The sequence below is a fragment of the Hibiscus syriacus genome, unplaced genomic scaffold, assembly GCF_006381635.1.
Source record: "Hibiscus syriacus cultivar Baekdansim isolate YM2019G1 unplaced genomic scaffold, ASM638163v2 tig00110443_pilon, whole genome shotgun sequence".
Taxonomy (NCBI): domain Eukaryota; kingdom Viridiplantae; phylum Streptophyta; class Magnoliopsida; order Malvales; family Malvaceae; genus Hibiscus; species Hibiscus syriacus.
The window spans coordinates 2,171,035-2,180,098 of NW_024062739.1; positions in this window are offsets into that span (position 1 = coordinate 2,171,035).

The window sequence follows — 9,064 nt, forward strand, 5'->3', positions numbered from 1 at the left end:
TGCCTACATCTTTTATGTTCTCTTGAGCTCCCTCGAATATCCATATCACAAAGAATTCGAGTGGATTTTGGACGACCTAAGTCTCTCAATAGCAACGAATCTGGTACAGTTGTAAGCCAAGTATGAATCTCATTTGGGTCTTTTTCGTTACCTATGGGAGAAACTCAAATTCATATACCTTGAATACTTGTGAAAGTTGGTATACGGGATCAACATAACTTTTGTAGTCCGAATGAGAATGTGAGCAAGTTGTTATGACATGGGAGCACGGATATTTGAGTGCTTGAAAGAAACCACAATCACACTACCTTTCTGACATATTAACTATGAAAGAGTTAACTTCAATCCCTTGAAGAGGACATGGAATTTTTGTAACACAAAATATTTCACGGGTGCGAGAAAAATTCGTTACCAACATCCCATTTGATGCTGCAACTTTTTTATGTAAATCTACTACTAGTCTTGGGTGATAAATATGATCATTTTGCATCCAAGTAAGAGCTTGTCCATGAGCTTTGCAAATAGTTATCCCAAAAGAAAATAAGTTGTTTTGACTAACGTCGTGATTGGTAAATGACGCGCCCCCTTTAAGGTTGAATTGATAGATTCAACCAAGTTGATTGTCATATGACCATATCGATACCCCTATCATAAGCATTTTTCCATATTTTTTATTGATGTACATAATGTACTCTCACCCTTTCTTGTTTTTGCCAAACAATTGTTGTAGCATATACTCAAACCTTTGAGGTAAGAGTTCGTAACCTAAGCCATAAGCCATATGTAATAGTTAGTTTGAAGTAGAAATAAATAAAATGAAAATGATTAATTTTTTTGAATAAAATTAACACACCCATGCGCACGACTAATTGATGTTCATCATTCTTCTTGTATTTTCCTGTGGAAACTAATTTCTGTCCTATTTAATATATTAGTATATTATTTTTTATTATTAGTATGATACATATATTTATTCATTTTATATGTATTTTTTTACAGGTCCAACAGTGTTTACAAACCTGGAGGCCTAACATTACACACTAAACCCGACAGGTAGCCCAAGACCCGTGAACCGGTCTAGACCCGAATCAGCTAGGGTTTGGAACCTAGCTTCTCACTTCTCTCAAAGCGCCACATCCCTCGCCCGAAGACTCCTCAAGCCTCAACCGCTCGGTCAAGCCACCTCCGATTTTCTTGGCATTTCCTTGACATCAACTCAAGCAACACAAATAGAGGTTTAGTTCGAGTAGAACTCTAGGAAAAATGGGAGAATAAAAATAGTAATCTTAGACTATAAATAAGCATGTAAATATTAAGCAAATGACAAGATTACCGAGAGGAAATCATACAAGAAAATACAAAAGAAATCGGAGCAAAGTATTTTGTATCTTTCAAACGAAAAGAGAAATAAAAAAGGTATGCTTTTAAGTCCATTAAAGGTGAGTAATTCGGATCAAACTTTATCTTTCAATTTAAATTACAATTTTCTTAATTAAGACAAATGGAAATTAATTAGTACCGAAAAGGTAGTTCAAGGGTGCTAATCATTCCTTGATTGTAACCGACTCCTAAATCTGACATATTTTTGGTAAGGCACAGATCAGGTAAGATGGTGTCCTATCAGCCTAAATATTATTTTTAAAATGATCGGTGGTGACTCTAATCATTTTATTTAAGTTGAAGCCCAATTCCGGGCCCACCTGAAAGACGGTCGCGACAGCTTGGCTACTCTTCTAGGGACTAAAGGTAAGTGAGTCAAGTTAAGGTTAATTTTCAGTTGTTTTTTTAACGAAAAGGGAAAGTTTAAATTTTAAAGTAACTTTTCGATCCTTATTACTTACTTTTGATTATCTTTTCAAATAAATAGTTGTACTGACGATTTCTTTCAATGGTTTCAGCTTATAAAACTTTTTTTCCCATCTAAGGCTCTATACCCGAGCTCTGAATCCTTTTAAGTGGGGGTGAAAGTGACGCCTTAGTGATAATTTATTCTCCGCATAGGCCTAGCAATTAATCTTCGGGATTCATATACCTTATGTCTTCGTGTGAATTTATTCACCGTGCGGGCATAAGGGAATGTATCCTCTCTGTTGAAAACATTTTTTATGTTTCGATATAATAAACTAACTATAAATGAATTTTAAGATTTTACAAAGAATTTTATAAGTATATTAGATTCAATTAATCAAATATCAAATTATTACTCCAAGTCTTTTAAGATAAATTTCAAACCTTACTAAATATGTAAAATTGTGTTATACTTAATATATTTTTGAAACAATTTTCACAAAGTATTTTGAACCAAAATCAAGCCTAAAATCAATTTTTCAAAGGGACGCACCGATGCACTAATGAATAAATTGAACATCGAATGCAGTTTATGCATTGATGCACTCTCCATGCATAGATGCACTCAGGTTTTAATGAAAACATTGAATGCATTTGATGCATCGATGCACTCAGGATATTTTGAAACATTGAATGCACTTCATGCATCGATGCACTCTTAGTGCACCGATGCACTCTTAGTGCACTGATGCACTCTTAGTGCACCGATGCATTAAGGGTCCAATGGTCAAAATATTTGAATTTTACATTTGATGCACCGATGCACCTTGTGTATGCATCGATGCACTGACGCTCCCAACTGATTTTATTAATTATTTTCACACTTAAACAACTATATTGACTCCACTAATCATCCCCAACGTTCAGAATCAATTGAAGAAGTATTTAAACAAGCTTAGAAGCCATTGATCAACAACAAGAAACAACAAGAATCAAGAATTAAGAGAGAATCAAAGAGAAAGCATCAAACCTCAAGTTTGAGCATTTCAAGCCTATTTTTCATTCAATATTCATTTTGCTTTCAAGAACACTACTTGTACTCAATTGTATTCATTTTTGAGTGTTCTTTTCTTTGTTCTAGAATTGTGCAAACAATCTACCTTGTGAGGATTTCCTTGTAAGTTTGCAAAATTGTAATCTTCTCTTTGAGAAAGAGTGTTCTCAAGATTTGGGGTATATTCTTGAGGGAGTTGTAAGGTTATCTCTTTGGCCTTAAAAGAAAGAACAAATTAGTGAATTTGTTGGAAAATCCTTAGTGTGGATAGCTAAGGTAGTGGACGTAGACTTTGGTTGAGAAAGCCGAACCACTCTAAATCGTTGTGCAAATCTTTTCAATTTTCTGCAAAAGCTTCCACCAAAATTTTAATATCCAATTCACCCCCTCTTGGTCGATTCCATCAATCGATTAAATCAATAATTGGTATCAGAGCCATACTCATTTGAAGGTTTAATCGCCTCTTGAGTCGATTCGGAAAGAGTTACATCGATAATCAAGTCATCAATGGCTTCTACTTCAAACTTCAACTCCGATCTCGATTCGATGCCCGTCAACAAGCCTCCTTTCTTCAATGGTGCTAACTATGCCTATTGGAAGAATAAGATGATGTATTTCATTCAAGAAAGTGACATGGGAGCATGGAATGTTGTAGAATACGATATATCAAGCCTCTCACTCATCCAAGATTGTGGAGTGAAGGAGAGACAAGAATGTTCCAGCTCAACTTCAAAGCCATCCATATCATATTTTGTGCTATTGGACCAGATGAATATGGAAGAGTTTCATCTTGTACAACCGCCAAAGAAATATGGGATAAACTACAAGTCACTCATGAAGGCACCGACGAGGTAAAAGAATCTAAAACTAGTCTTCTAACACATAGCTATGAAAATTTCAGGATGAAACCAAATGAAGATATCAAAGCTATGACGGATAGATTTTCAACGATATTTAATGGTCTCAAATCATATGGAGAGATCATTTCAAACGAAAAGCTTGTAAGGAAGTTAGTTTACTCACTTCCAAAATCGTGGCAATCAAAGAAGACTACAATCATCGAGGCTAAGAACCTAAAGTCCTTAACTCTTGAAGAGCTAATTAGTTCCCTCCTCACTCATGAAATGATGCTTGAAGATGAGGTGGACCTTGATAAGATTGACGAGACACCAAAAGAGAAGGAGAAGAAGAAAAACATTGGAGTTGCTCTCAAATCCACAAAAGATGAGAGTGATTCGGATGACGATGACGAGGAAATGGCATTGTTTGCCAAACGGTTCAAAAAAATAATGAGACCTTATCGAGGAAGAAAATTCAAACGAAATGAAGGCGTCAAAAATGAACCAAAAAAGAAGGACCCGATCATTTGTTATGAATGCAAAAAGCCAGGCATGTCAAATATGATTGCCCACAATTGAAGAGAAATGGTCAATCAAAGAATAAGCACAAGGCTCATTGGCTACATGGAGCGATGAAGAAGGTTCCGATGAAGAGGAACAAGAAGTAGCAAACTTGTGCTTGATGGCATTCGAGGAAGATTCTAAGGTAACCTCTAACTCATTTGATTTAGATGATTTATCTTATGATGAGTTATTAGAGGAATATACTGGGTTGGCTTCGGATTATGGGAAATTATTTTTAAAATATAAACATGATATTTCAAAATTGAAAAATGAAAATAATCTCATATCCAAGACCAACAACGATCTTGAAAGTAAAATAAAAAATGTACAAATCAAAATAGAAGAGTTTGAAAAGAAAAATTATGATTTGCATAATTTACTTTCAAAGGTCAATGATGATCATCAAAAGGAAATTGATGATCTTAAAGCTTCTTTTGATAAAGTTGGATCAAAACGTTTTGAAAAAGGAGAAAATTCAAAAACCAACTTTGTTAGAAAAAGTTTTAGAAACTACAATCATAGAGGTCCCCGAAGAACCTTAATGGAAAAATTGTTAGAAGTATATGGGTTACTAAAGAACTCATTACTACTAAAGATAAGGATATCCTACACAAATGGATACCTAAGGGGACTAGGATTTTGGAAACTAATGAATATGGACCCAAAAGAATTTGGGTACCAAAAATAAAAAATTAATATATGTTTGTAGGAAAAGGAGCATTGCTACAAGGAACGGGAAACAAAGTCATGGTACCTTGATAGTGGATGCTCAAGACACATCACTGGAGACAAAAGCCGATTCATAGAGCTCAACGCCAAAAATGGAGGATATGTGACTTTTGGTGATAACTCAAAAGGTCACATTGAAGGTATAAACACTATAGGTAATACCTATTCCATACAAATTAAGAATGTTTTATATGTCAATGGATTAAAGCATAATCTTTTGAGTATTAGTCAATTTTGTGATAAAAGATTTAATGTCATGTTTGAAACTAATGGTTGTAAAGTTATTGACATTGCATCTAATCGGATTATGCTTGTTGGTCATAGAATAGAAAACATTTACATGGTGCATTTAGATTCTATAGATATGACTAATTTATGCCTAGTTGCTAAGGATGAGCATGATAGTTGGTTATGGCATAGGAGACTAGGACATGCTAGTATGAGTGTTTTGCAACGGCTAATTCAAGGAGATTTAGTAAGAGGGTTGCCTAAACTAAAATTTGATAATAATAAAATCTGTGATGCTTGTGCTAAAGGAAAACAAAAGCGAGTTTCTTTTAAATCCATTAATGATGTATCAATTAGTAGAGTATTACAATTGATCCATATAGATCTTTTTGGGCCAACTAGGACTATTAGCTTGGGTGGAAAACAATATGCATTTGTCTTGGTAGATGACTATTCTAGATATACTTGGGTTCTATTTTTAAGTACTAAAGATGAAGCTTTAGAACATTTTATCACTTTTTTAAAAATAATCCAAAATGAAAAAGGTTACTGTATCACTAGTGTTAGAAGTGATCATGGCACTGAATTTGAAAATCTTGGATTTACTGAATTTTGTAACTCTAATGGTATTAGTCATAATTTTTCAGCACCTAGAACCCCTCAACAAAATGGAGTTGTTGAGAGGAAAAATCGAACTTTACAAGAAATGGCTAGAACCATGCTTTGTGAAAATAATTTGCCAAAATATTTTTGGGTGGAAGCCACAAATACCGCTTGTTATGTTGTAAATCGAGTAATGATTAGGCCAATTTAAAAAAAAACTCCATATGAAATTTTCAATAATAAAAAGCCTAACATTAGCTATTTTCATTCTTTTGGATGTAAATGTTTTGTTTTAAACAACGGTAAAGAAAACCTTGGCAAATTTGATGCTAAAAGTGATGAAGGAATTTTTTGGATTATTCCTTAAATTCTAAAGGTTATCGAGTTTTTAATAAAAGAACTTTAGTTGGAGAAGAGTTTATACATGTTGTTTTCGATGATAATCCCCTTCCGAGGAAGGATTCTTGTTTGAATGATGATGTAGTATTATAAACACAAATGACGTTGGACATGACGTTGGAGAACCATCATCAAAGGAAGAAACGAAAGATAAGGAAACTCATGATCCTCTCGAGAATCCAACCATTGAAGAAAGGGATGTATCTTACCCAAGAGAGTACAAATATGTCAAGGATGGTGAAATAATAGGTGATCCATCCAAAGGGGTAACAACTCGATATTCTCTTAGAAATATTTGCAATTATGTTGCATTTATTTCATTCATAGAGCCTAAGAATATTAAAGAAGCATTAAATGATGAACATTGGATTATGGCTATGCAAGAAGAGTTAAATCAATTTGAGAGAAGTAAAGTATGGACATTAGTTGAAAGGCCTAGTAATAACTCTACTGTAGGTAATAGATGGGTATTTATAAATAAGCTTGATGAGAGTGGTAATATAGTGAGAAACAAGGCTAGACTTGTTGCTCAAGGGTATACTCAAGAAGAGGGCATAAACTATGATGAAATATACGCTCCCGTAACTAGGATGGAAGCAATAAGAATGTTATTAGCATTTGCATGTTTTCATGAATTTAAATTATATCAAATGGATGTTAAAAGTGCATTCTTAAATGGTTTTATAAAAGAAGAAGTGTATGTGGAACAACCTCCAGGTTTTGAAGATTCAAAATTTCTGGATAATGTTCTTAAATTGACAAAAGCGCTTTATGGTTTAAAACAAGGTCCTAGAGCTTGGTATGAAAGATTGTCAAATTTTTTAATTGAAAAAGGTTTTTCCAAAAGGAAGGTTGACACTACATTGTTTTTAAAGCATAAAGGTAAAGATTTATTAGTAGTTCAAATTTATGTTGATGATATAATATTTGGTTTTACTAATGATGTTCTTTGTCAAGAGTTTTCTAAGCTAATGCAAAGTGAATTCGAGATGAACATGATGGGGGAGCTCTCATTTTTCTTGGGACTCCAAATCAAGCAAAGAAAAGATGGCATCTTTATCAATCAAGCTAAGTACGTCAAAGATATGCTCAAGAAGTTTGGACTTGAAAAATGGGAAACCTCATGACACTCCAATGAGCTCATCAACAAAGCTTGACATAGATGAAGGAGGTAAATGTGTGGATGTTAAATTATATAGGTCAATGATTGGATCTTTGCTTTATTTAACTACAAGTAGACCAGACATTATGTTTAGTGTTTTCTTATGTTCTAGATTTCAATCATGTCCTAAAACTCACATTTACTAGCTGTTAAGAGAATCTTTAGATACCTTAAGGACACTCTTAGTTTAGGACTTTGGTATCCTAGAGACTCGAGCTTTAGCTTGCATGCCTTCTCTGATGCTAATTTTGGAGGTTGCAAATTAGATAGGAAAAGCACAACCAATACTTGTCAATTCCTTGGAAATATTATGCTTTCTTGGTTTTTAAAGAAACAAAATTGTGTTACATTATCTACCACTGAAGCATAATATGTTTCAGCTGGTAGTTATTGTTCACAAGTTTTATGGATGAAACAACAACGTTTTGATTATGGAATTGAAGTAGGTACCATTCCTATCAAGTGTGACAATACTAGTGCTATTTGTCTCACTAAAAATCCCATCCAACACTCTAGAACTAAGCACATTGAAATAAGACATCACTTCGTTAGAGACCATGTCGCTAAGGAAGATGTAGTTCTAGAATTTGTTGATACTTTGCATCAATTAGCGGATATCTTTACAAAACCTTTAGACAAAGAAAGATTTTGGACACTTAGGAGAGAATTAGGTTTAACTGAACTATCTTCACTTAGTGTTTAAAATATGTTTAGCACTTTTAAGAATAAATGAAAAATGCTTATAATAATAATTTTTGATTGCATTCTTTGCTATTAGTTAGGGGGAGTTTATGTTCTTTGGTGAAAATTAATTTTATGTTCAAATGTAGTTTAAGGATTAATTTGACTGATTGAACATGATTAATTTTCAATATATGAGTTGCCAATACCACTAGAGCTAATTAATTTAGCATTTTTGAGTGTTTAAAACAAATGCATCGATGCACTTAACAGTGCATCGATGCATCCCTTTGAATGTGCATCGATACACCATCAAGTGCACCGATGCATACCTTGAATGTGCATCGATGAACAAGACCATGCATCGATGCATCTGACAGGTTTTGGGTTTAAAAGGCTTATTTTCTTATTTGTTTCAAACCCTAAAACTAAACCCTCACTACCGTTCGCCTCTCTTCCTCTCTAAATTCTCCTTGTGATCAAAATCAACAAAAAATTGTCAGAATCTTCAAGCTTTTCATCTCTATATCCTACTAACTTCATTAAATCCTGCAACACAACTTCTCATTCTCATCAATCCAAAATTTTCAAGGTATTTTTCTAAAAAATTCTATTTTATCATATTTTGATTTTAGAACTAGTTTAGATTAGTTCTAGGATGAACATAATATCGGGCATTGATTGTTTGGTGATTAGAAACTAGATTTTACAACAAATTTCATCAAAAACACACAATATTTCAAAATTTTCTTTGAAATTCGAAAAAAAATCGAAAATCTTTTGATTTATTTAGATGTTTTTGACTCAATTATGATGTTTTTCATGAAAACTATATGATTTTCAAAAATTATTTTCAAATAGTTTTCAAAACCTTGCCCATTAGGATTTAGTTTAGAGAACCTTGAATTATTGCGGACTTAATTGAGTTTTGAGATTGATTATTGTGCATACATGTGTTTCGAATTGCAGGTTACATTCCTTATTCTGATTCCTTAAACCATGTCAAATCCTAAACAC